The sequence below is a fragment of the Gadus chalcogrammus genome, chromosome 6, assembly GCF_026213295.1.
Source record: "Gadus chalcogrammus isolate NIFS_2021 chromosome 6, NIFS_Gcha_1.0, whole genome shotgun sequence".
Taxonomy (NCBI): Eukaryota; Metazoa; Chordata; class Actinopteri; order Gadiformes; family Gadidae; genus Gadus; species Gadus chalcogrammus.
The window spans coordinates 22581047-22586046 of NC_079417.1; the positions used below are offsets into that span (position 1 = coordinate 22581047).

At 45.8% G+C, this 5000-nt stretch overlaps 1 protein-coding gene across 1 annotated transcript in view; it reads right to left on the reverse strand.

Annotated features, from left to right (window-relative positions):
* The window catches only part of LOC130384903 (transmembrane protein 132C-like), a 108559-nt gene that overhangs the window by 39648 nt on the left and 63911 nt on the right, over positions 1-5000 (reverse strand). The gene's annotated exons all lie outside the window — the stretch shown is intronic.

Here is a 5000-nt window from a genome sequence, read left to right on the forward strand (position 1 = left end):
TAATTTTTTTATTTTACTACCAGCCCATAGTACTACCATAGCGCCCCCCCCCCCCCTCCCCGTCCCGTCAACAATTTCTCCCTCGTCAACAATTGCTCCTTCCACCCCCCCCCCCGTCAACAATTGTCTAGGGGCCCAGGAATCGTAGCAACGGCCCTGCACACACTCCAGTTACAGGTCAACCCGCCCTCCCTCCCGCCAACTACACTTCGGGGTGTATGATATGTGGAATTTACACAGCCAGTTATCTGATAAGATGGGGGGGGTCCCGATTGGCTCCATGCTACGCTGAGATCCGACCAGACCACCAGACCAGCGAGACTTGGCATTACCGATCGTGCAACCGAGATCCCATCTGGGAGCGTCAGCACCTGACTGGGGAACGCCACCTGACGGGATAGGAACTCCACAGACAGATGGAAACACTGCATCACCCATTCCAATGTGCTTGTCACTTCAATTTAATCTAAATTCTCCCAAAAAAAAGATAGATGGATGATAACAACTTATTTATGTTAAATACCTCATATTTAATGGGATTTAATTTGATTCAGTATTTATGTTTTCCATCTAATCAAAATATTGTATTTATCATGTTTATAGCCCCTGGAAATTAACTTTAGCAGACTCTTCCATCCAAAGTTTTACTGCAAGCATCACTCACCGATAAGGTAATGAACTCAGTTCTGCTGATTCGGTCTGCAGTGCTTCTAATAGGCAGGTTTCTCCCAGACGGCTGTTTGCTTGAATAAAGCTTTTTAAGGGGCCAGAGCGGCAGAAACCCAATTTAACAAGAGCGCCTGCTTCGATTGGGTCTCAGAGAGAACTTATGGAAATGGCAACAATGCATTGTGGCCCGATAATGTAGGATGTGTTTTTTAATGGGGAGTGCAGTGGACGAGGGTTAAGCTGTCGTGTAAACGGTCGTATTGGCTGGCCTGGCCGGGCGGCTTCCCCCTTCACCTAATGCCCTGCTTTTGTGGCCACAAAGCCTGCCGTCCTGTTTTCTAGCGGTGTACTTTGGGAGGGCTGTCGTAGGAGCTGTCTGCCTGGTCCCAGCGGTGCCGTTCAGAGGGTCTTTAACCTGGTTCTATGGCACGACACACACACGAAAACACACACACACACACAAACGCCCCCCTATTGAACTGCACTTCACAGCTGTCACACTGACTAGTAACAGGCTACCTGCAGACACAGACCAGGCCAACCGCTGTCAACCACAGCGGTGTGTGTGTGTGTCTGTTTGTGTGTGAGTGTGTGTGTGTGAGTGTGTGTGTGCATGCGTGCGTGTGTGTGTCTGTGGGGGAGAATGTGTGTGCGTGTATGCAATGTTTTTTTTTTTTCTAAAGATGTCCTTTCTGAATGTGCTCTTGTTTGTATGACCTGCAATCGTACCCAGCTCTGGGAGACAGGGTTTGTGTGTGCATGTGTCTCTGTCTGTGTGTGTGTCTCTGTGTGTGAGCCAGCAAAAATGCCTGTCAAACGAGGTGTCAACAAATGCTGGAGTCGGACAGTGGTCTGTTAAATCTGTATGCGTGTGTGTGTGTGTGTGCGTGTGTGCGTGTATAAGTGTGTGTGTGTGTGTGTGTGTGTGTGTGTGTGTGTGTGTGTGTGTGTGTGTGTGTGTGTGTGTGTGTGTGTGTGTGTGTGTGTGTGTGTGTGTGTGTGTGTGTGTCTGTGTGTGTGTGTGTGTGTGTGTGTGTGTGTGTGTGTGTGTGTGTGTATGTGTGTGTGTGTGTGTGTGTGTCTCCCCGTATCTGTGTGAATCCCAACTCGAAAGTGAGGCTGTCAGATCAGGCATCAAAAGACTTGAGCAGAGGTTTGGTAGCTGTCAATCACACACGCACGCACGCACGCACGCACGCACGCACGCACGCACACACACACACAGACACACACACACACACACACACACACACACACACACACACACACACACACATACAATCCCTGGCCCCTCATCACCCTGTCTGCCCCGCCCCCGCCAACAACAGCCTCCCTTTGACTGATGGATCTTCGTGTAATGCCGGTTCCTAGTCGGGAGACTGCGGCCATTTAACTTAAACCCATTTAATTCAACATTTCCAAGCGAATGGATGTCCGCCTCCCTGGCCTGCTCAAGCACATCCTGTGTAACGATGTAGTTTGCGGTTTATTTCGTTACATCTTGGTTACGTTATAACGTTGAAGCAACTAAAAACTTCTTCAGTTCAACTTATGCATTACTACGTTTTTACTGGTTAGGTATTGCTGGTACAATCAAATTAAACAAACTGCTAGTTGGAAACTAACTAATGTTTCCTAAGGATTTAGCAGTGACTTAACTCACAGACTTGGTAACCTACTTCGCATAGCTGTTGCAGCCCAGCATTAAAGAATTGTTTGTATTTCCGTGCCTGGATTGACAACCACTATGACGTCTCCCTTGACGTTGACCAATAGGATGACTCTTTGGTGCACATATGTAGACGTTGGCAAGAGAAAGAGGGAAACTTTGAAGTGGGACCACGAAATGGAGGGTGTTGTCACGGTGTGGACATCCTTCTGAAAGCTTTCATTCTAAAGGTTTTAAACAGTGTGTTCAAAATGTTTGCTTGCAAATCATTGCACTTCTAACCCTCCCTGGAGGGATCCCCCACTCTGCGTTCCTGCCCAGAATTTCTTCCTCATTTATTAGGAGGGGGGGGGGGGGGGGCTATTGATTAGGGGTGTCATACATATATGGCCTGCAAAGCCCTGCATGGCTGTAGCTTTGATTAGGGGCTAAACAACTCAAAATTACCTTAGTTGACATAACAATGAGTTGGCGAAGTGACGAAGAAAAAAATACATTCCTAGTGGGTTCCCTTTCCTGAATATATATAAACCGAGGCCGTCTTACGTCTTTGAGCACAGCTGACTTATGGGAGCGCCACTGTGGAAAACTAAATCCTGGGGAGAACACTAGAGCATTGACGAAATATTAGCATTAAAACACTTTCTGACTCAAAATAGCTAACAATATAAATAATTATAGCGAGATGACAGTTAGGACGGCGTGAATACATTTGGGGTCACACTTGTAATGTTGCCAGTCTCCAGGCCAAGAACTGACATGTGTGTCAGACCAAAATATCGCGTTATCTGGTAAGCTAGACCCGGGGAGGAGCATCGGGCGTAGCAGAGACCACGACGCTGCCGGAGACAGCAAACCACAGCTTAAAGCTTTACTCTGTCTGAAAACATTTCTGTTCATATTTTCAATAAACTGATGGGCCCCGGGCTGCTGACAGAGAACCCGACTCGTCAACTCTTTCCCCCCCCCCTGAGGAGCACACATATTGACATGGATATCGTGTCTTTGCAGCGTTTGAATATCAGTTAACACACCAGTATATGTTTACTGCTAAATGTTTTTCTTGTGTGGGAAAGTGCACAGGTTTGAACAGTAGTCTAAATCCAAATCCAAACTGGTTGGGAACCACTGTGCTTGATATGCCGTGGAAATCTATGAATGGGTAAAGAAATATTGCAATTACAATATTATTAAACTTGTGTTTCCTTTTATACATTAGCTGTGTTCACAATGCTAATTGTTTTTAAATTGTGTTTACATGAAATAATGTCAATATACCACCATGTCAACAAGGGTGCAACATAAACCCTAAATGTCATTTAGAAGGTCCAAACAACTGAAACATACCCCATGTCATTAAGAAAGTCCAAAACAACTCTTCCTTATTATCATTTGTTTAGGTTTTCACTTAGCTAGGTCTTGGACTGGTCCTTGTCTATTTCGACGAGGGTAAAATAAACCTTGTGCCATTTCGAAGCTCCGAAACAACTGAAATATACTACATGTCGTCAATTAGAAGGTCCAAATAACGGAAATATAAGCATGCCACACAAGTCCAAAACAACTGCAAGATCTCTGGTCATCACTTAACCAATCAGGACTGCTTCCCGGAAGATCTCAATCTCACTTGATTAGAAGTAAGAGTTGAATTCCGGACCCCCAACCAAAACCCAGCGAGATTGCAGTGTTTCATTCTGTGTGAATCATTTGCCAATATTCTGCTGTACCCAGAAGATTGCACTATCAAGAGTGTGTGTGTGTGTGTGTGACCTGAAAGCAATCTCAGTTCCTCTTACAGTCCTTAATGTAACCACACAACTATTTTACTCATTCACTGGGCCCTTGTATTTAATACACAAGCAACAAATTGACACACGCACGCACACACACACACACACACACACACACACACACACACACACACACACACACACACACACACACACACACACACACACACAGACACAGACACACACACACACACACACACACACACACACACACACACACACACACACACACACACACAAACACACACACACACACACACACACACATTAATGCAGACATGTGCTGCTGGCTAATTAAACATGCAAACACATGCTGATGTGCTGTATTAACCTGCACGGATAAAACCCCTTGCCCTCACAACAAACACACATAGATCCCAGCCCAACACTGCAAGTAGCTGAATTGCATCCGATTAAATTAGCGCTTTCCATTTTACCCTGTGTTGTTATTGATTGTGTTTAAACAGCTCTACTCTTGTTGGCTTGTACGAGGAAATTACCTTCATATTGAAAGTGTCACAGCAAGGGTGAGTTTCATTCTGGGCCCATGGCCAGGCCGCAGGACGCAGGAGCAACAGGATATTCAATCTTGCCCGCCTGGCATTGACTTGTGTTTCATAGATAAATAAATAAGTGCATATATTTATATATATCTTTGTCTTTTCTCTATGCTTGCTGCGCATTAGTCAACTCACACTGGGAGAGCAACAGAGTGGATTGCAGGGGGGGGGCGAGGTAGCAGACCACTGAGTGAGGGATGTAAAGGGCTGCGATGGCTCCATCAAGTAGCGACTCTCCGGGGGGAAGGGGTGAGGCTTACTGTCACATTTAAAAATAGGTGATGTTGATGCACTGTTCACCTAAAAACAAAG